The sequence below is a fragment of the Clarias gariepinus genome, chromosome 1 (genome assembly GCF_024256425.1).
Source record: "Clarias gariepinus isolate MV-2021 ecotype Netherlands chromosome 1, CGAR_prim_01v2, whole genome shotgun sequence".
Lineage (NCBI taxonomy): Eukaryota > Metazoa > Chordata > Actinopteri > Siluriformes > Clariidae > Clarias > Clarias gariepinus.
In genome coordinates this window covers 18,585,607-18,609,027 of record NC_071100.1, presented here as the reverse complement: position 1 = coordinate 18,609,027, position 23,421 = coordinate 18,585,607, and the positions used below count along the sequence as shown (strand labels likewise).

The following is a 23,421-nucleotide window of genomic DNA, read 5'->3' as shown; positions in this document are numbered from 1 at the left end:
TAATAAAAGTAATTTTGCATGAGCTCTGTTCATGCTACCTATTTCCCGTGTTCACCAATGTTTTTTAGATAAAGCCAGCTTTAGATTGATATCAAACATTACATATCTTATCCACTCATTCCTTCCTTTATCTAATAAAAGGGGTTTGTAAATGCTGATTACACCTTTTAAATTATGCAGAATAATCAAACATACACATAGGAATAAAACATACTGAGTAAATATATGTATATGCGTTTTGCCCTACTGGCACACTTTATAGATGAATTAAAATAGTGTCCATGCCGTATGCCTCTTTGTTCATTGAAGGGCATGTGCCCTGGAGGTCCAGAGAGTGTCCGGGTGTGACTTGGTGGTTTCCCCCCAGCTCGGGGTGAAGCTGTAAAACTGTCCACTTTGTTTACCGGATCGCCGATTTACACCCTTGATTTTGGTGGTTATTTCGTGGCGGCTGTTCTTATGCCTTGTGAAGTTTCTTGCAGCTTTGTTTTACAGATGCTCCTTTATGAGTGCGAATCAGATAAGATTATCGGGATTGCGACATGCACACTGGGAGAGGGTCTCTGGAATGTGATCAATTGACTGCTCTCTCTCTTTGGGAGCCCTGTTTATCGCTACATGTCTCTGGTGAAGGTCAGTACAGGTGCAGAGCTGGAAGAGGAAACCCAGTCTACTACACAAAATTACAGTAATGAACTCTGGGTAAACGTTATTGGCGAGTAAAAGACTTTCCATTAAGTAATTCTGCTCAACACTGAATACAACATGTGAGCAGGGTATAAAACGTATTTACATTGACTGAGCAGGGCTAGTGTGAGGCGAGCTGGAAATCAAGTGTAATGACATGAGTTTAGATTTGGTAGAAACTGTCACCAAACCTTGTAAAAAACTTTTAAAAAACTGCTATACCGGAATTGATTAATTCACTATTTTATTTATTTTTTCTATTTCACAGTGAGTACTAAACCTGTGGTGATTATAAATCCTGATACATAGGTGTTCAGAGGAGACAGGAGGAGACACTGAGTAGACATACAGCTAGTATAAGAATTATCACACAGAGACCTCAGACCACAAAACACAGAAGTTGATCATCAGCTCAAGACTCTGATGGGGGTAAATACACCTGCAGCAGGAGAAGAAGAGACTCGCAGCTCTCACAGATCAGTGATGCTGTTACACTCTCTGTGAGTTTATGTTATTACTTTTTGTTATCGTTTGTAATTGTGTTTACATTTATTATACTCATATAAATGTATCAGTAATTTTAGCTTTCAGATTTGGGTTCAGTGAGCTACAAATAGTACACCAGAGTATCTAATGGATTAAATATGATCACAATTGCTCTTAATGACTCTTATTTACTCATCAAATGTGACAAATGAGAGACAACACAAGAGAGATATATCAAACACTATAAGGGACCGCCCCTGGAGGGCACTGTATGCACGATTAGTTTTTTTTTTCTCTAGTTTTGTTGGTAGACTCCGTTTCCATGAAGGCACCTCGTCAGGTGATATCGAGGCTCACCTGAACAGAGGTAGCTCATTAGAGTTGTTATAAAAAGCTGTTTGTTCTGGGAAACTGGGTTGAGCATTAATGATGTCTAGTGGGCATTCCTTTGTTTGGTTTGATTAGTTTTGCTTTAGTTTGGTTTTGTTCTAGGATGGGCTCTGTAAGGTTATGTTATCTATGTTGTTGTGTTTAGTTAAGTGTATTTCTTAGTTTGTCCTTTTTTCTGTGTAGGTCCTGTTCAGTCTGTCTCTAGTTTTCCCCCTGTCTCTAGGGTTTCCCCTGTCTTTACTGTCTCCCCTGTCTCTACCCAAAAATATTAATATAAGATAATTAATACAAAATATAAAGTAGGGAAACTCCAGGCGAATGGGCGGTCGAGCATCAAAGGAAGTTGAAGTTAAAGTAGTTGGCGAAACTGAGGAGGTAAGCTGACTAGATGAAGGTGCAAGATGAATGTCATAGGTTACATGACATCTTTTATGCTGTACCTTTTCTGCAGCCGCAGTGATTGGAGTACTGGGTGAATGTAGAGCAGAAGAGTGTGAGGTGTAGGCCAGTAACCTGTGGATGGTGGGCATGCTAGTAAGATGCAGCTTCTTTATCTGACTTTCCCAAATTACAACTTGCTGCAAAAAACAGTCAGTTACAGCTCTCTTCAGTTTCTCTAGGGCCTTCTGGCAGTATCGCTCTAGCTCTGCTAAGCTAGTGTCCACTGCCTGCCAAAAGAGCCAATACATCCACCTTACATTGATTTAGCTCAGTCTGAACTGGTCTATATGATATATACAGTTAACTAATCAATGAAATTCTCTCTGCTGTAGGGTTACGGTGCATCACAAATGCATCTACTACAAAATGTACATCATCCGGTACATTCCTGGTAACAACTGAGTCAGCCTTCATGGCACGACTAGCGTTAGCATTAGCGTTAGGCATGTTAGCGTCCATCTTGCTCTGCAAAGCCATACAACACCGGAAAATACCCCAAAAAACTGATTACCCCTACGTACAGGCCACCAGTATGTAACGCTCAGCTTTGATATAAAACCTAGTTACACAATTACGGGGTCTAGAATCTAACTGTATCTGGTATGGTGTAGGCCTAGCATAACAAGTAAGGACGCAGCACAACAAAACCCTAAGTGTATTAAGTGATAAACAGAAAAAAAAACAGGTGCACGAAAAAACAATATTTACAAAATATATTCAGATATAGCGAGTGTGTGTGTGTGAGTGGATGAGATAAATGTCCAAAGTCCGGATTATTGCAAGGAGCGTGTGTGCTGGGAGAGATGTATCGGTCTCACCGGCAGTAATGAAACTATCCGGGAGCACGAAAATGAAGCAAGAGGGTAGTGAAAGGGGCCAGCAAGGATTAATCGGTAAATTGAAAAAAAAACAAAAAACGGTAAATCCAACTTGTCGAGGTCTCCACTCTCTCATCTGTCACCATTCTCGCTTCTTCGTGGTGGCGCTTTAAAGGCAGACCAGGTCACCTCCTGCGTCACCGCCGACCTCTCGCTATCTGGACGCTCATTCTCGCGAGAGTACCTTTATGGACCAAAACCCATTGTATGGAGCAAAACAAAACCCGCAAGGACACCTTTATGGGGCACAGCTGCTTTTTCTTTATGAGCTAATGTTGTTTTTTCCCCTATAAAAAGCCCTTTATGTGGCTGCACTACACAGTATTAATTCTGTTCATATCCTTCATTTCTGATACTCTCTATTCCTTGTACACATGGTTTTCTGATCAACTGACCTTTTTCTGTTCTCTGACACTGTTTAAGCTACCCATGTTTGTTTTAACTGCCTTGATAGTTATATTTGTTTTTAAAGTTTTTTAAATGTCTGAAATTGCATCTGCCAGTCTTGACTTGTGACAGAGATGTATCTATTATGTAACCCATTTTTAAACATTCTCTTTTGACCTTTTAAAATCATATAGATAATACCATAGATATGCATTTCTTGTCATTTTTCATCTTTAATATTTAAACATTTTAAGCAGAACTGAAGAACAAATGTAAATTCTTTATTATTGTTGGCATGATGCCTGAAATAAGCATAAGTCAATAATAATAATAATAATAATAATAAACAAACAAACATCAGCATCCTTTATGCTTTGTTCGTCTCTTCATTATCGGACATGACTGAAGTTTACTCAGTATTCACTGGCTGAATGGAAAATGGAAAACTTTAAATAAAGGTCTGTGGGGAAAAAATATAATATTTTTGGTGAGGATCTCTGAAGCAAATGGAATATGGTGCCCCCGCTTTCGTAACATAGCCATGAGTTTTATCATCCCCCAAACAATCAGAAAAGCAAATGTTTTTCTGAACAAACTTAGTTATGGTGGCATGATAGCTTAATGGTTATCAACGTCACCTTGCACCTTTAGTGTCCTGGTTTTATTGTCACCTCAGAGTCTGTTTGCATGAAGTTTGCATGTTCTCTCCGTGCTTGGTGGGTTTCCCCTGGGTTCTCCAACAGTCCAAAGACATGCTAAGTGGCATTTCCAAATTGCCTGTAGTGTTCCTAGTTGGACTACAGAGGTTTCCTAGATGGAGATGGAAATAGTGTTATACGCCAAAGGGTCAATAACAGGTATAATTTATATACTCCCTGCCTTGGTTTTATAGCACGGGGCAAGCCCCAGATCCATAAATGGTAAGTCACCAGCTGTGCCCATTCCTGTAGCCCCGCCCCTTCACACAACCGCAGAAGGGGAGGCTGCCTATCCAGGGAGTCTGTAAAGTGAATGAGGAATGATAAAGATTAAGGCACACGCCCATCATGCACACGATGTGACGCTCTACTTTTTGTTTTTTGGTTTCTAAGGTCTTACAATTTTAACTCTTTATAACATGTTGGCTTTTTTTAATTGTCCATGTCCCAAGTTATGGTCAAAGTTAAAAGAAGTAATTGAATATAATAATACATTATAATATGTTGTTTTTTCGTAACAGAGCCACAAACTCCTGGCTCTACGAATGACAACGATATTTATGCAAACTATTTAAGGTCCTTCCTTTCTTCTGAAATCACTTCTGTCACCTCACCCTAAACATCTACATGTGCGCATATTGTGCTAGTGGTTCCCTAACTGGTCCTAGGCAAGTCAAGAAATATACTGCAATCCCTCCAATGTGTCCTGGATCTCACAATCCCCTTTTTCATCATTCATAAAGAAGAGCCCAAGACACTTAAAATCCTCCATCTAGTATAAGTTATCCCCCTCACCTGAAGGCACTATACATACAATCATTTCCTGGGAGAGAACAATGGCCTCAGATTTAAAGGTGCTAAAATTCACCTCAATCCCCTCACACTCAGCTGCAACTCGTTCAAGTGCACACTTAAGACCTTTCTGTGATGGTGCCAGGAAGACAACATCATCTGCAAAAAGCAGGGATGTGACCTCCCAGTTTCCATGCCAGACTGCTTCTACATTACAACTATGTCTTGAAATCCTGTCTATGAAAAGGACAGCCATAAAAATAAATAAATAAATAAATAAATAAAAACAGGGTCCCCATTAAACAGATTTGATTTAATGTTGAGCATGCAAACACAGCTTTCACTATGGGTATACTGGGACCTAATGGATCTCAAAAGCAACAGGATCTCTTGGTGGTGGTTTTCTTCTTGCTGCATGTAATTTTGGTAAACTTTAGTACGTTTGTCTTCTGTGTTATAGTTTGCAAATGTGTATGCATGTGTGATTGCTGTGAGTCTTTTTCATCTTCTTCAAGCCCTAACTCCTGTAAGGGAGGCATGTCCCTCAGGTTCAGGGGTTCCTCAAAGTGTTCCATCCAATGCCAGACAATGTCGCTATTTAAGGTAGGAGTTTAAAAACCATTGCTTGCATCACCAGAAAATGTCTCTCTTCCTCCTACTGGGCTGATGAACAGTTTTCCTGCACCTCTTTGGGTGACCCCCAAAAACTATGGGTCTTGCAGGTGGTGGGCCCACACAATCTCTCCACTGTGTCTTTTTGGGTTGAGCCTGACTGAGCTCTTTTGGAAAACTGTCCACCAGGCAGGCAGTCAGTTGCTCTGTTCCAGAAATGGTTAATACATATTATGTTACTCATTTTTGTAGAGTTTTTATGGATTGTGTTTGTTTGGATCTTTACCCCCCTACCAGGAGCATTTAGCCCCAGACAACATAGCCTTGAGGACTCTGACTCTGCAAACTCTGAATAAGAAGGAATCTGGTTGCCACATGCTCTTGTGTTATTTCAATGGTGAAAATATTACATTCTTTCAGTAAAAACAAATGTGCATTAAATTCTGTCCAGTTAGTTTTGTGTGATGTTGTGACATAATCTGGCACATAACTGCTCATAACCTAACTTCTACTTGACATTTAGATTTTTCAAATCATTTCAACTTTAATTAAATTCCATACAGACAGTTTTTTGTGATAAACTTATCTTGTTAAATATATTTTTTTAAGTGGGTAATCAATGCTACAAAGCCATTTTAGCGTGCAACACTAGGCTTTTAGTTCGGATATGAGAATATGTTTGAAACTTCAATCTAATATCTACATACTTCCAAAGTTCATTAAATTCTGTCCAGCCAGTTTTGTGTGATGCTGTGAGAAAACCTAATGTACACTTATAGTACAAGTATAGATGTACACTATATTGACAAAAATGCAAAGACATTGTATCTAAGTATGGAGTTCAATATGGAGCCGTCACCTGTTTTGCAGCTATAACAGCTTCTACTCTTCTTGACGTTTGTCCACTAGATTTTGAAATGTTTCTGTGGAAATTTGTGTCCATTCATTTTGTAGGGCATTTATGAGGTCAGGCACCTATGTTAGACGAGAAGGCCTGGCTTGCAATCTCTGTTCCAGTTCATTTCAAAGGTGCTTGATGGAGTTGAGGTCTAGGCTCTGTCGGAAAAAAAACGTGTCTTAAGCATTAAGATTGCCCCTTACTAGCGATAATAGGCCTGATTTAAACACCTATATTCAGTATTTTTCCATATACATGAATGAGCGTGGGTCAAAAATTACCTGCACTTTGGCTGTAAAATGTATTTAAATACATACGGTAATAATAATAATAATAATACATTTTATTTGTAACACACTTTTTATTCATTAAATCTCAAAATCCCAACCCCCCATACGGTTACATATAACCATATATGCAGGGCCCCCATCGATAATGTAGGGTGGATTGGGTTTGGGAGTGCTGGATCGGTCAGAGTGCTGCACAGGAGTGGCTTTAACCGTGAGACTTGAAAGGTGGGATTAATTCTCAATGAGCAGGAAAGTGCCAGGCAGTATGCCACTGGATTAATTTTCCTTTACCACCTTGAATGGACCAATGTACCGTGGTGCCAACTTCTTTGCCTCCAACTTTATCCTTGGTGGATAACCAGACCCGCTGTCCTTGGCAAAGCTCGGGTCCCTTCCATGTGTGGATTGCCTTTCGTCGCCTTGCTGCGAGGAGGAGGGAAGTTCTTGTCTTCTGCCAAGATTCGGCGGGTATCCCTACTTCAGACTCCTGATCCGGGTTGCAAGCAGATGACAGCATCAAGTGAATGAGCTTTTAGATAAGACACTCAACAATGTGTTTATCATCAGATCAAAGTAGATGCTGCTTTAAATAAATCTGTTTGAGAATCATATGAATTATAGAGTGTATCCATTAGGGTTCTACTATCATGCTGTTGATTTTTCAATTCTGATTGCTAAGAAGGTATGGTTATTTTTTTCTATAACAGCAGTTATGCCAATAGCATAACTCGAGGTCTTAAAGCTAGAGAGGAACCAGCTACAAGTTAAGCTGAGTCAAACAGAGAACCAGATTTTGGATCAGACCAAGCAGTACCAGCAGACCATCAAGAAGCTTACTAGAGCACGATCACTGAATGCCTCTGCATTGCAGATGGAGCACAAACATATTGTTAAGCTAAACCAGGACCTGACGATAACCGAGCTAATGTGTGACATGGTGGCTGACCACAAAGACACCAGTGAGATGTTGGACATCACTGCAGCTGGACAGAAGCAGCTCACTGAGCTTTTGCAGGAAAAGGATGCTTTTTCAGCATCATTAAAAGCTCAAGCTGATGAGGCACAGGAGAATTTGGAAGCCAGAATTTTGCAGATCAGGCAAGAAAATGACGCACTTAAAAAAGTGGTAGAGCCATGAAGGAGAAGAACAGTCACCTGAAGGATGAAATCGAAAGTCTGAAAGATCAATAGAGTCGACCACTACTGATGTCAGATCCAAGGAGGCTGGACGTAATTACAGAACTGGAAACTGAAGTTGCATAGCTCAAAGCTGATAGGGACAGATATGAGGAAGAAACAAAGACTTTTCTTCTTCCTTTTAGTGCTGATGTGACTCAACCACTGCATACAAGGGATGCACCGATACCGGTATCTGGTATTGGCCTCGATACCACATTTTCTAAAGTACTCGTACTCGATAAAACACCCCCGATCCCGGGGACCGATACCACGGTCTGAGAAATGTCTATGTTTGAGCGGCGTGTAAGGGGTTAATCACAGGTGCCGAGTGCCTGCCCCCAGGCCCCACCTGCAGCTCAGAGCGGGTAGAAGACGAGGCGAGACATGTCAGGCGTGTGGAACTACAGGTCCTTCTCAAAAAATTTGCATATTGTGATAAAGTCCAGTGCTATTACAACAACTGTTTAAAGAAGTGCATAATTGTGCAAAATGCTAGCGACAAAGAAGAACAAGAGAGATGCCATGCATTACTGATTGATGGCTTTTTCTGTGTGTATGCATTTATAATAGTTCTTTGCGTATAGTGGATCGGTACACTGAATAGTATAGTTAGTACAGTATAGTAGTAATAATTCTTAAGACAAAATAATTAATAAAGTCAACATATGAATTTATGTGTTATAATATATATCTTTACTAAACTGAGCCACTTGTCTTATTCAACTAGTTATTAAAAAGAAGGTGTTTATGTATATCGAATCACTTGGTACAGTAGTACAGCTCATGAAAACCCAAAATTCCTATCTCAAAAAATTAGCATAGCATATCGTTCTCTAAACGAGCTATTAACCTAATCATCTGAATCAACTAATTAACTCTAAACAGGTGCAAAAGATTCCTGAGGCTTTTAAAAACTCCTGACCTGACTGCTGTCCAGAAGGCCATCACTGACACCCTCAAGCAAGAGGGTAAGACACAGAAAGAAATTTCTGAAGGAATAGGCTGTTTCCAGAGTGCTGTATCAAGGCACCTCGGTGGGAAGTCTGTGGGAAGGAAAAAGTGTGGCAGAAAACGCTGCACAACGAGAAGAGGTGACCGAACCCTGAGGAAGATTGTGGAGAAGGACTGATTCCAGTCCTTGGGGGACCTGCGGAAGCAGTGGACTGAGTCTGGAGTAGAAACATCCAGAGCCACCGTGTACAGGCGTGTGCAGGAAATGGGCTACAGGTGCCGCATTCCCCGGGTCATGCCACTTTTGAACCAGAAACAGCGGCAGAAGCGCCTGACCTGGGCTACAGAGAAGCAGCACTGGACTGTTGCTCAGTGGTCCAAAGTACTTTTTTCGGATGTAAGCAAATTTTGCATGTCATTCGGAAATTAAGGTGCCAGAGTCTGGAGGAAGACTGGGGGAGAGGGAAATGCCAAAATGCCTGAAGTCCAGTGTCAAGTACCCACAGTCAGTGATGGTCTGGGGTGCCATGTCAGCTGCTGGTGTTGGTCCACTGTGTTTTATCAAGGGCAAGGTCAATGCAGCTAGCTATCAGGAGATTTTGGAGCACTTCATGCTTCCATCTGCTGAAAAGCTTTATGGAGATGAAGATTTCATTTTTCAGCACGACCTGGCACCTGCTCACAGTGTCAAAACCACTGGTAAATGGTTTACTGACCATGGTATTACTGTGCTCAATTGGCCTGCCAACTCTCCTGACCTGAACCCCATAGAGAATCTGTGGGATATTGTAAAGAGAAAGTTGAGAGACGCAAGACCCAACACTCTGGATGAGTCTAAGGCCGCTATCGAAGCATCCTGGGCCTCCATAACACCTCAGCAGTGCCACAGGCTGGATGCCTCTATGCCACGCCGCATTGAAGCAGTCATTTCTGCAAAAGGATTCCCGACCAAGTATTAAGTGCATAACTGAACATAATTATTTGAAGGTTGACTTTTTTTGTATTAAAAACACTTTTCTTTTATTGGTTGGATAAAATATGCTAATTTTTTTAGATAGGAATTTTGGGATTTCATGAGCTGTATGCCAAAATCATCAATATTAAAACCATTAAAAGGCTTGAACTACTTCAGTTGTGTGTAAAGAATCTGAAATATATGAAAGTCTAATGTTTATCAGTACATTACAGAAAATAATGAACTTTATCACAATTTGCAAATTTTTTTAGAAGGACCTGTATTTTAAAGTGAATGAACACAACAAAACAAAGGCGGACAGCATATTGTGCTCAGCAAAATTGTCCAGAGGAGGCTCGAAAGGTAGCGCATTTAACACAAGTAATTTAATCAAGCACCTAAAATCCCAACACGACAACGAGTACGAAGAGTTTCATGTTGTAAATTTAAATAATGTTTTTATTAAGTACTCGGTATCGGCAAGTACTGAAATGCAAGTACTCGTATTCAAAAAAGTGGTATCAGTGCATCCCTACTGCATACTACTGTACCAAGTGATTCGATATACATAAACACCTTCTTTTTAATAACTAGTTGAATAAGACAAGTGGCTCAGTTTAGTAAAGATATATATTATAACACATAAATTCATATGTTGACTTTATTAATTATTTTGTCTTAAGAATTATTACTACTATACTGTACTAACTATACTATTCAGTGTATCGATCCACTATACGCAAAGAACTATTATAAATGCATACACAGAAAAAGCCATCAATCAGTAATGCATGGCATCTCTCTTGTTCTTCTTTGTCGCTAGCATTTTGCACAATTATGCACTTCTTTAAACAGTTGTTGTAATAGCACTGGGCATTTTGAGAGCAACTCCAAAACAGCAGGTCTTGTGGTATGTTCCTGTTATGCATTGGTTGGTAAAGTGGTTAATTAATGTTTAGGATTAATAAAAGAGGTTAGTTAGCATTTGTTCCGATTCCACAGTAGAACTGCTGTAGCACAAATAGCTAAAAACAGCAATATCAACGCTGGTTACAATGGGAATGTGTAAGAACATAAAGTGCATCACAGCTTTATACAGTATGTACTGTATGAGGATACATAGGCATAGACTGGCTAGAATGACCAACTTGTCCACCACCCAAAGTCTTTACAATGGGCTTATGACCATCAAAACTGCACCAGGGTCTCATGAATCATGTTTACTTTCACTTTGAGTGGACAGCAGGTTGTATGTGCATCGCTTACCAGCATAGAAAAAAAAAAAAAAAAAAAAAAACGCTAACAAGCACCATAGGAAAAAGGCTCGCTGGCAGAGGCAGTGTGATCACCCAATGCTTTGCAACATGATGAACCTGGCTGTCATGGAGACCTTCCCAGAAAAGCAAGACCAAAATTTACCTCTGCTGCAAAGGAGAAGTTCATTTAGAGTTACCAATCTCAGATATCACTGATTAACAAACAGTACCTCAGATAAGAGCCATTATGAAGGCTTTACAGAGGAGTTTAAATGAGATTATTGCATGTTTTTGATGCCTTCACCATTGTTTTACAATGTAGACAGAAATAAAACTCTGGAAAGACCATGGAATTAGAAGGTGTGTCCAAACTTTTAAATGGTACTGTATCATATTAAACATCAGGTACATATTTTCGGTTTGTTCAATTTTGTACACAGTAACAACACATTAATGCCTTCCATTCAAGGTTTTACATCTTGCATAGCTTTTCTTTTAACAGAATGTAAGTAAACCCATCCATACTGTACACGTACAACATTATGAATAATTGAGCAACAAGTTAAAGCATCATACTAATAATAACAGTATGGCTGCACAAACACGTAAACGTATGTAGCAACTGAGATTTTTTACACTAACAAAGAAAGTAAACAAAGTAACTTAGCTTACCGAGATCTGATGTGGAAGGGGAGACGATTTCCTGGAGCATTGCTGTGGCTGAATTTAATGCCACAGTAAGTTGATTTGACGGTCTGCCCCAGCACCAAATCCATCACATCATAAAAAAACTTTTGCTCCTCCACCGCTGCCACTTTTACACAGCCCCTTCTTTTTGTACCTTTAGTCTTTCTTAATTTTCTTTTTTTTAGCTTATTCACTATTTGGTCGGTTGTTCGTGTGAAGCCTGCGAATATTAGTTCTTCTCTTATTTCCTCATACACTTTTTTTTCTTAATTCAGTTTCTGCTAAATCTCGGCGGATGTGCAAATTGCTAAAAGCGCTTTTGTTTCGCCCGCGCTCCACATTAACGGACTTTGGGTTTCCGCCATTTTTTTTAACGCTCCCTATAACTCCGCCCACCGCTCGTGACGTCACAGGTTCTCGCGACTAGACCAGATCTAGACATAGATATAGACCCACCAGTTTACAAATAAATAAATAAATTGATTAATAACTTTGATTAAAAACCTTTTTATTTTTTCATTTCTCTTTTTGTTTGTTTATTTATTCATGTTTACATATCACATATAACTTGTAAAAAAAATATATAAAGTGGGAAGAAATGGGGTATTTAACAAAGGCTTAAAGATTTTTTTTATGAAGTCTATTCTGGAAGTCTCACAACAGAGTGTCTGAAAGAGGAAGTGGACAGAGAGAGAGAGAGAGAGAGCGCAAAGATATGTTTTAATTGGCAATAATTGCTCCCTGTAAAATAGATTGCACAGGGTGTTCAGCCATGTCATGTAAGATTTAAAACTGTATGGAGTGAAACTGCTCAGCTAAAAGGAAAAAGCGAATGATGATTTGTCACATTACCGACAAATTAAGTTATTGCACTTTGTTAGAGTGCAGTATATACATACAGTGGCTTTTCCATGTATTTAATCTCTTCCATGTATTTTATTACGTAATGTAGTTTATTACGTATAAGTAAGATTTTAGATCACACTATAACTTTGGATGGCCTTTCTGTTCCATCGAGTGCAACAGTAAAAGACCTCGGTGTGATTATAGAGTCCAGCCTTTCATTTGAAGCTCATGTAGATAATATTACCAGGATAGCATTCTTTCACCTCAGAAATATTGCCAAGAAAATATATTGTCGCTAAACGATGCAGAAAAACTAGTTCATGCTTTTATCACCTCTAGGTTGGACCATTGTAATGCCTTACTGTCTGGTTGTTCAACTAGATGCATAAACAATCTTCAGCTAGTCCAGAATGCAGCAGTGAGAGTCCTCACTAGAACCAGAAGATACAAGCACATCACACCTACCTTATCTTCACTTCGCTCCCTGTGAAATTTCACATTGATTTTAAATACTACTTTTGACATATGAAGCATTAAATGGTCTCGCACCGCAGTATTTGAACGAACTGCTAGTGTCTTATGATCCGCCACGCCTATTTCGATCAAAGGATGCAGGCTGCTTGTCAGTAGAGCGTATTATGAAAACTACAGCTGGGGGCAGAGCTTTTTCTTACAAAGCCCCAAAATTATGGAATAGTCTTCCAAATAATGTTCGGGACTCAGACACAGTCTCAGTGTTTAAGTCCAGGCTAAAAACCTATTTATTTAATCAAGCATTTTTATAAATAGATTTGTCTTGGGTAAAGGGGCAGATCTAGGGGACTCATGGACGTAGAGTATTATGGTGAACTGGTATGTTTAGATGCTGTCTTTTCCACTCTCATTGATCACTCAGGTTTGTTGAAGGTGAGGTGATTGTTTGCTTTACATCTCAGGGAGCCCTCATGTCTGTGTTTCCTTCTGGCTCTCCCTTTTAGTTATGCTATCATAGGTAGTCCTGCCGAGTCCTGCCGAGTCTCTGCTTGCACTCTACAGTAAATATACATTCACATTATACAGTGTGGGAAATAAGTATTCCATCCTCAACAGATTTTTTAAGTTTGCCCACTTACAAAGAAATGAAGGGTCTATACTTTTATCATAGGTTTATGGTAAAGGATTGAAACAGAATATCAACCAAAAATCCAGAAAAAGCACATGATACAAATGTTATGAATTAAGATGCATTTCAATGAGGGAACCTGTAGGGGATCAAATACTTATTTCCCCCACTGTACATTATGTGACTGCGACCATACCTAACTATTATCTCTCCCCCTCTCTTTCTTCCCTCTCTCTTTCGAGCTACACATGTGGTTCCTGAGCTGCCAGTGGTCCAGACTCCCTCTGCCCTCCCGACCTGTTTGACCCATCCTGGTGCCCCGCTTCTGGTTGGAGATTTCGGCGCATGAATGCCCCATGTGTCTCTTTGGGATGCGTCTGGTGTCTGGGGATAGTTTCACTCTACCATGAAGACGGTTCTGGCCTTGACTGGTGTTGACAGCAGTTTCTCTGAGGACTTGACTTGGCTGCAGTTGCTCGATCGTTCAAGACTGGAATTGTCTCCAATAACTACCTGGACTCCATATTAACATCAATTAACATCAACTGTTATAGCTGAACTGGCTGTCACCTAACACAAAGTATAAATGCAGATCAGTTCCTGCTTTCTGTTTCACCCAAATGAGGATGAGTAGCCCTCGGCTTGCTCACCAGGGACTATCTGACCATTTTAATTCATGCACACACACACAGTCCATACAGACTTAAATATTTCTTTTGATTGTGTAAAGCTGCTTTGCGACAATGGCAATTGTTAAAAGTGCAATACAAATAAAATTGAATTGAATTTAACTGAAATTAATTTAAAGCAGAGTAAAGTTATAAAAAAATATCCCAAGCTTTGCACATTTCACAGAGCACTCCATCCATCATCTGAAAATGAAAAGAGTATGGCACAACTGTAAACCTTTCAAGACATGAACATTTACCTACAGTACACTGACAGGCCGGTCAAGGAGATTGCTAATTAGAGAAGCAGCCAAGAGGCCCATGGTAACTCTGGAGGAGCTGTGGATATTCACAGCTCAGGATAACTTTTAGCTGTGCACTCCACAAATATTGCCTTAATGGAAAAGTGGCAAAAAGAAACCAAATGCTGAAAGAAAGCCCTGAGAAATCCCATTTGCAAAGAAACCCCATTTGGAAAAAGGTGCTCTGGTCAAATGAGACCAAAATTCCTCTCAAAGTTCCTCTTAAAGTTTCTTCATCATACCATCTAAGGGAGTTATTCCTTGCCACAGGAGCCTCAGGCTTGCTTATCATCAACATCCAGGACTTTTTGAACTTAGTTTTTTCATGTTCTGTAAAGGTGCTTTGAGACACTGTTAATTGTTAAAAGTGCTATACAAATAAAAGAATGAATTTAAGTGTAAATCTTCATGTTCATTATTAATTATGAATCGGCTAATTTTGTCTTCCTGTTCTTTGAGGTCTGGTTGGAACTGTTAAACCTTGCTCAGTTTACTTACTGGTGTCTTGCGTCATCAGCTATCAGCTCTCCCCATTACAGCTTCTCACTAAACAGTACATACAGTATATAGTAATTTCAGCTTGTTCAAATGATGATTTGTTCAAATGGTCTAACAGTAATAATAATAATCTCTTACACCTTCATTGCTGTTACTAGTGTCAGCAACATTGAGATATTTTACCACTTCATACAGAAACCACAACAGCTCTCTCTCTCTCTCTCTATCTATCTCTGTACTTCCTCTTTTAATCACACTTTGTTGAAACACTTGCTGTAGGGGACAAAACTTCACACCTCTGTTAAATGCTGGTATGTTACATCTTTTATCTCTTTAATATTATGCAGAAAATAAAAAGTAGTAGCAGTAGTGATACAAATGGTAGTAAATTATGCTACTTTAGAATTTAACATCTATTGTTAGAGACAAGGGATAAGACAGGACATAAGCGCTTACAATAATTAATTACAAAAAAACTGAAAACCAATAGGGAGTAATAAATGTCAAAATAGAAGTCCCACAATTCTCTGTCTTCTTTTCTTTCCACAAAATAGCATAATTAACAAATGAATAAACTTGACTATGTTATTAACTGATTAGTAATGTTAAGAGGATATTTTTTCTAACTGCATTAATGAGAAAGATAGGCATTATTACAATGGAGTACATTATAAGGTGTGCACATAAAACCTCCTTTAGGTAATGTGCATATTAGCAGTCTGAAGTGACTCAAAAAACTTTTTTCTTACTCTAATGTGACACAGGTCTGTATAAATGCACAAATCAGTTTTTAAATTAAAGCACATTTTATTTGTAATACAGCGTTTTAAGTATAAAGTCGTTTTTTAATTGTATTTTGGAAGACTAATTAGAACTGATCTGAATCTAATTTAGGATTTAGTCTGCCCCAGATGTTTAAACCACTTCTCCTAAAGCTATTTCTTTGATGACTTGTATTTGTACTGCACATAATGGACATTTATAAGTGGCGAAATTTATTTAGCTGCTTATAGTAAATTCTAATAAGTGGAAAATTTATGCATCTCTCTCTCTCACTCATCAGTGTGATGCATCTTTAAAGCCAAGAAGTTCAGGGGCTTTAACACAGACACTCATTCAGTCAGTCATCAGTAGGACAGGATGGAGCTCCGTCCACTGTGTGTGATGCTCTGTGAGTAAATGTTCTCTGTGTGTGTCTTCATTAAAGTGATTGGTCCTGAGTTAATTTTCTGGCTAAGAGCCCTGACACCAGGTTCTGTGTGATTATTATTATATTTTGTCTTTAGTTTAGGACGCTGAATTTAGAGTAAACAGTGCATTCTGTGTTTTGTGGTCTGTTTACTTTCCACACAGTAAAATATTAAATAGTTACTGTATTAAATTAGCAGTTGCATGGTGGTATTTTACCTCTGTCAAGGACATTCACTAAAAATAAGTTATGTGATGGTTAAGTATTTATTTAGGATTTTAAATTTTATGGTTTATAGGTAGCATATTTTACTATTTTTATGGTGATACTTTGTGTACTCTACATGAATTTGCTTTCTGCAAATGTTAGCACTATGCACTTACCTCAGCATGTGATAGGAGACTGTGTTTCTAAATTACAACTTACAATTACAACTTTTATGTGTTTTGGCATGCTCTCCACCAGTTTTTCACATTGCTGTTGGATAACTTTATAGCACTCTTTTTGTAAAGTTTGTGATCTTCCTCTTAATGAAAACTGAGAAAACAGTTAACAAGTCATATTATATTACCATGCTGATGAAAAAAAAAAAGGATTTTAATTGGTCTGACAATAGCGTTGATTGCAAGAGAAAGCACAGATTTATGTAAATGCAGTCACTATCATACACTTTATACAGTGACTTGTACATTACACGTATAGTCAACATAACCATGCTTTTATAACAGACAGAATCATAATCAATGGTGGTTGCTGTGCTGAGAGGTTTACCGATTATGGAACATTTATGGAATCTTAAGTATCAGTGTTTTTTTCATAGAGAAGCTTTACTTTATTGCAATTGGAAAGCAAATTAGGTTAAGACAGAATTTTCTTAGTAACATGCTAACAGATTTGCATCTGTTTCATTTTGCACTTCAAGTGTGAAGAACGGATGCTATTAAAAGAGAACAGCTGATTTTAGTTGCTATGCCATTAATGACAACTAATTTGCAGTTTGTGTTTTGTGGTTGTCACACAACATTGAACATGACTATAAATGGTAAAACATTGTGGCAGGTTCTTGATTAAAGCATTGTAACTGCTTATATATTGCTGTGGTATAAGATGAATAAAACATTTCAGGATATGCTGTTATTGGAAAACAACTATGCAACACGTTTTTTTTTTTGTTACTGAATAGTATGTGTATTTTTTTTAACTGCTTATGTTGTAAACGTTTAGAGAATGGCCAATACTCCCTTTAAAGTTTACTCCCTACAAATAACTTTTCTATTTAAAAAAAAAAAGGGCAAATATGCATATTTTCATTTACATAAGGTTAAAAAACAACATACTGTATGGATCAAGATTATTGTTTTTAAGTATGAATGTTTATGGGGATTTAATCTGTCTCTGCTGCTGCATCTATTTACCGTAGTGATAAGTGATTAATGCCCCATCAGATCTTTAATGGAGGAAACATTATGCTGGTTAAATGACTAAAGACATACTGATCCGTATGGACAGATATTTGTTCCAGATATTATGCGTTATTAAATCGATTTGTTATGCCAATTTTTGACTATCAGCGAAAAAAAAAAACATTAGCGAAAACATCAAAAATATCATTAAAACAAACCCAAGCAAAAGTTAAGTTTTAAGCTTTACTTTGCAGCAAAATATTATTTACCAGTGTATTAAACGGAAATAGATCAAATACACCGTAATGTAAAATACTGTACATAGCCCGCGTTGGTATTCCGTACCTACAACGACTTGTATAGATAAATTACAGATGTTACCGTGTCTTTAAGTATTATTAAGGATGTCGTGAAAAATATTGCAATAAGTAGTTTAATTAATTAATTAATTAATTAAATCATTAATTAAAAATAGCATAAGCATCATGGGTTGTGTATTAAGTGATTTAAATCTGTAAATCCTCTTTTTTACCACATCATCTATTTATGAAACTATGTTGATGTAAGTTATGTTATATATATTAAATATAGTAACCGGCTGCTTGGACACCGCAGTTAACTGAAGCAGTCAATGCTCCATCTGGCGGAATTATACAGCATTGCAACCATCTTTTTAGAAAGCGCATGGAGGCGTTTATGAGGCGGGGCATCGTTAACTACGTCATCGCGGGGGATCACATTCCGTGCACAGATCGATCATGGTCCTGTCACGGTCCAGTCATGGACCTATCATGCTCCAAGCAGGTGTTTGACGTGGCTCCCACTGTATACTTATAAAAATGGGAACAAACTTCTAAACATTTGAGTACTGTAGATCATTATTATTTAAAAATTTGTGGCAGAAATATAAATCACTTTTAACAAATATTGTGTCACATGTTGCGTGGTGCGGAATGTTGAAACTGGGGCGAGGAATGATGGAAGGACCTTCTACCCAGAGCACAAAGAAAAGTTTGTAGAGAAACAAATATGGTCTTTTCCATTTACTTTAGGTGTCAGCAAAATAAAAATGGAAATAACTATAAAAATTAAACATGGAACATGAAAAAGTAAATATTTTGTAACATGAGGATAATCAACTATGGAATGGTGACAGTAAATCCAGTTTACATATCATTATTTTCTTACTACAGCAATACATGTAATGTACTTCATCAGTGATTTCTTCTGTTTCTCTCCCTACTTGTAGTGCTGATGGGACTTATCCACTGCGTACTCACAGGTGACCTTTTTTTTTCCCCTTCCTTTAAAATAAACCTAATCAATAAATATATTGAAGCGTTTTACCACTTAAGGACATTAGAGATACGAGTGAGCTAGTTTGCTGCCCAATGCAAATGGCTGGGAGTATGGCACCAGTCACAACATAGCATGAACACCACATTCATCTAGAGAACCACCAATTCAGCCTAAGCACAAACCGGAGCACATTCAGCAGGTCTCACACACACACACAAACATGGCCGAAGCCACTAACCCAAACACCCTTCCCCAACAGGGTGAACACATAGAAAAGCCTCCCGCAATGCATGATGGTCATCAGCCGCCGCCCCGCCTACGCCACAATATGATTAACAAAAGTGAGCCAAATAAGTAAACTCATATGTAATAATATATATTCCTGATTTAGGTTTATTTCTCCCTTAAATTCAATTAACATTAAAATGTTAATTAATAAGTAAGAATAACACATATAGATTCAGTGACAACTGTTGTTTGGTTTCTTCTCTGGCATTTTTAAAAATAGTTTATTTATTTACACAGTCACATGGTTTCTTTTACCAGTGAACATGGAACACTGATTTAACTTGTGTCTACAGTTATGTTTTTGCACATGTCTATGTGAGGGTATGTGTGGGTACTAGACCAAACATCAACACATTAAACACACACACACACACACACACACACACACAAAGCTCACACTGCTTCATTTTCCTCTTTCACCACTGATACTGAATATTTGAGTATTATTAGATATAAAATCAATCAAGAAGACAAAATCATGTTTTTTTTTTCATTTTCCCTCAAAAGACAAACTGAAGTGAGTGATAAAGACATTTCTGATCTTTCATGTCTTTATTGAACACCCTCTTTCAATATTCAAAATGTAAGTGGAAAAAGTAAGTGAACTCTTCTGTTTAGTAACTGGTTGACCCTCCTTGGCAGCAATAACTTTAATCATGCTCTTGTAGCTGTTGATCAGACATGCACGTCATTTAAGAGAAAGTTAATTTCTGGCAGAAATGCTTTCATATTCTTTGTGTCGTATCTCATGTGTATGACTCTCTTCAAGTCATTCTGTGGCATCTCTATTGGGTTGAGGTCTGGGCTCCCACTTGGCCGCTCCAAAAGGTGGATTTTTGCTTTTTTGACGGTATTTTGTTATGCACTTGCTCCAGTATTCAGAGTCATTGACCTGTTGCTTCACCCAACTTCTACAGAGTTTCAGCTGACCTACAGACATTCTCACTTTATCCTGAAGACTTTTTTTTTGATGCACTGATGCAGCAAAGCAGGTCATAATCATGATGATCATACTTTACAGTGCTCTTTTTATGCCAGATGTAGTGCTGCATGTTCTTTGCAAACAGTTTAATCTTAGTTTCATAAGTGCACAAAGGAGTGTCGATTTACTTCTTCTCAAAATCGTTTTAGTTTCATAATGTTCTTTTTAGTAAGCAGCAGCCTCCTTTAAGGCGTCCTGCCATGGACACCCTATTTGTTTGTCATATAGACTGTAGATTCATGAACACAGATCTTAGCCAGTTACAATGATGCCCTCAAATCTTTAGCTGTTACACACGGTCACCGTATATACTGCAGTAACAGAAGACTTGGTGCACACATGAATGCTTCTAATGCACTTAAACATTTGGTGCTTTTAGTGCACACCATAAATGCTCTTATGTTAAGCATTAATGAGTCACAATAAATCAAATTATGTTTTATACTGCATCTTTAAGTACACAGCAGGTAGCAGTAACAAAAGCAGGATTAGCTAAGGGCTACTTCGCACTGGACAATATTCAGTAAAATCAGCTAGCTTAACTGTTGTAGCTAACTATTGCTAAGCAGCGTTTCTGTACTAGTTTAAGTTCTGTACTACTTTCTGAGGGATTGAACCGGAGCAAAGTTTGTGCCAACAGTTTTAACGCAACTATTTTTTCCTTATCAAAACCCGGAAGTAACTGGCGCATTTAATATAAAAGTCCTCCATTTCAAATAAAATAATCAACAATTAATTCAGTTTTTCAATTCATTGACAGCACATTAATAAAAAGAAACCTTGAGAGGAACCAGACTCAACAGGAAACCCATCCTTATTTGCGTGAAACAGAAAGCAGGAATTGATCTGCATTCATACTGTGTGTTAGGTGGCAGCCCGTTCAGCTGTAACAGTTGATGTTAACTGATGTTAATATGGAGTCCAGGTAGTTATTGGAGACTCAGTTAGACTTGTAGGAAGTTTCAGTCCTGAACTATCAAACTCAAGTCCTCAGAGAAACAGATGTCAACACCAGTCAAGGCCAGAACCATCTTCTAGGTAAAGCAAAAAGCATCCCCAGCCACATCCCAAAAAGACACACGGGGCATCCATGTGACGAGATCTCCAACCAGAAGCAGGGCACCAGAACGAGTCAGACAGGTCCGAAGGGCAGAGAGAGTCTGGATCACTGGCAGCTTAGGAATGACAAGTGTAGCTCGACAGAGAGAGCAAAAGAGGAGGAGAGAGGAGAGCAGAAGAGGAGATAACTACGGTGGCCCTGAAGTGCAAAACAAATTAACAAAACTGAAAAATTAAAACTGAAAACAAAATAACAAAACAACAAAACCCAAAACAAAATAACAAAACCCAAAACAAAATTAACAAAACGGAAAACAAAATAACTAATATCTGACTGGCCGAGAAGTGCAATAAAAATTAACAAAATGGAAAACAAATTAACAAATTCAAAACCAAATGACAAAACCTATTTTTAGGGAGGTTTGTTGTTTTGTTTTTGTTATTTTGTTTTCGGATTTGTTAATTTGGTTTTGAATTTGTTAGTTTGTTTTCCGTTTTGTTAATTTGTACTTCTCGGTCAGTCCGATACAAACCGGAAAAGGTAGGTATAGTTTGCGAAAAAATGCTTACTGCTAATTGGACGAGACATCTGTTACTCAAGATATACAAGAAGTACTGTAGTAGCGGTAGATTCATGTGTGTATGAATGTGCAAACATTATTGTGGTTTTAAATATGGCGTTCTTATGGTGGCCCTGAAGTCAGTTTTGTTAATTTTTTTGCACTTCACGGCCATCATAGTTTAAAGATAAGCAGAACACACAAGAAACAAAGATTAAAAAAAAAGTTCCTACTTCCTGTATATCTTGAGTGACAGATGTCTCGTCCAATCAGCAGTAAGCATTTCATTCGCAAACTATACCTACCTTTTCCGGTTTGTATCTGACTGGCCGAGAAGTGCAATACAAATTTTTTTAAAAAAGGAAAACAAATTAACAAATTTAAAACCAAATTAAAAAATCCGAAAACAAAACAACAAAAACAGAACAAAACTCCCCCCTCTAAAAAAAAATAGTTTTGGGTTTTGTTATTTGGTTTTGAATTTGTTAATTTGTTTTCCATTTTGTTAATTTGTTTTGCACTTCACGGCCACCTTAGATAACAGTTAGGTATGGTCCCAGTCACATAATGTATAATGTGAATGTATATTTACTGTAGAGTGCAAGCAGAGAGAGTACAAGATGGCGCCGGTGAGGTCGGCTGCCATCAGAACTGCTCCGATCACCTTTTCTTTGTTTTTGTTTTTTAAGTTAGTTTTCAGCGTTTTTAAATCAGCAAAATCACCACAATTGAGTACATTAGGTATGATAGAGACACTCTTGTTTATATTGGTATACAATGTACTCACAATTCGAAGTTTTTAACTCTGGATCCGAGCTGACCGAGTGAGATCCTGAGAGAGAACAAAGAACGAAACGCGAAGCGGGGGCCTCGAGGGAAATGAGCTGGCATCAGGAACAGGCTGAGAGCCCGTGCACACCGCACACCTCTGCCTAGCATCCTGCTCGTCAACGTCCAGTCACTGGAAAACAAACTCGATGACCTCAGGGCCAGGGTAAAGTTCCAGAGAGACATTCGGAACTGCAATCTCCTCTGCTTCAAAGAGACATGGCTGAATCCAGTGGTGCCGGACCACGCCATCCAGCCGGCCGAGTTCTCCTCGGTTCACCGCATGGACAGGACACGGGACTCGGGGAAGTCAAGGGGAGGCTTGTTTAATGGTGAACAACAGCTGGTGCAACTGCGTGAGCGTTGTTCCTCTTGCACGCTCCAGCACACCAAACCTGGAACTACTGTCCATGTGTCGTCCTTTTAATCTACCTCAGGAGTTTACATTGGTCATAATCAGCGGACACGGACACTGCCTTATGCGAGCTGCATGAGGAACTCACACAGCACCAAACACAACACCGGGATGCTGCGCTCATTATGGCGGGGGACTTTAACAGTGCCAACCTCAAACGCGCAGCGCCAAACTTTTATCAGCACATCACCTGCCCCACCAGGGGCGAAAGGACACTGGACCACCGTTACACTACAGTCACGGATGGCTACAGGGCACAATCTCGCCCTCCGTTTGGTAAATCCGACCACGGCGCCATCTTCCTTATGCCAGAATACAAACAAAGGCTGAAACGGATGATGACGCAAACTAGGACATGTTCAGAAACAGCTCCGATGATGACGTCAGCGTGTTTA

The 23,421-nt window shown here is 38.7% G+C and overlaps 1 pseudogene; it reads left to right on the top strand.

Moving 5' to 3' along the window:
• Positions 1–334: 334 nt before the first annotated feature.
• The window catches only part of LOC128520553 (carcinoembryonic antigen-related cell adhesion molecule 5-like), a 105,343-nt pseudogene continuing 82,256 nt past the window's right edge, over positions 335–23,421 (top strand).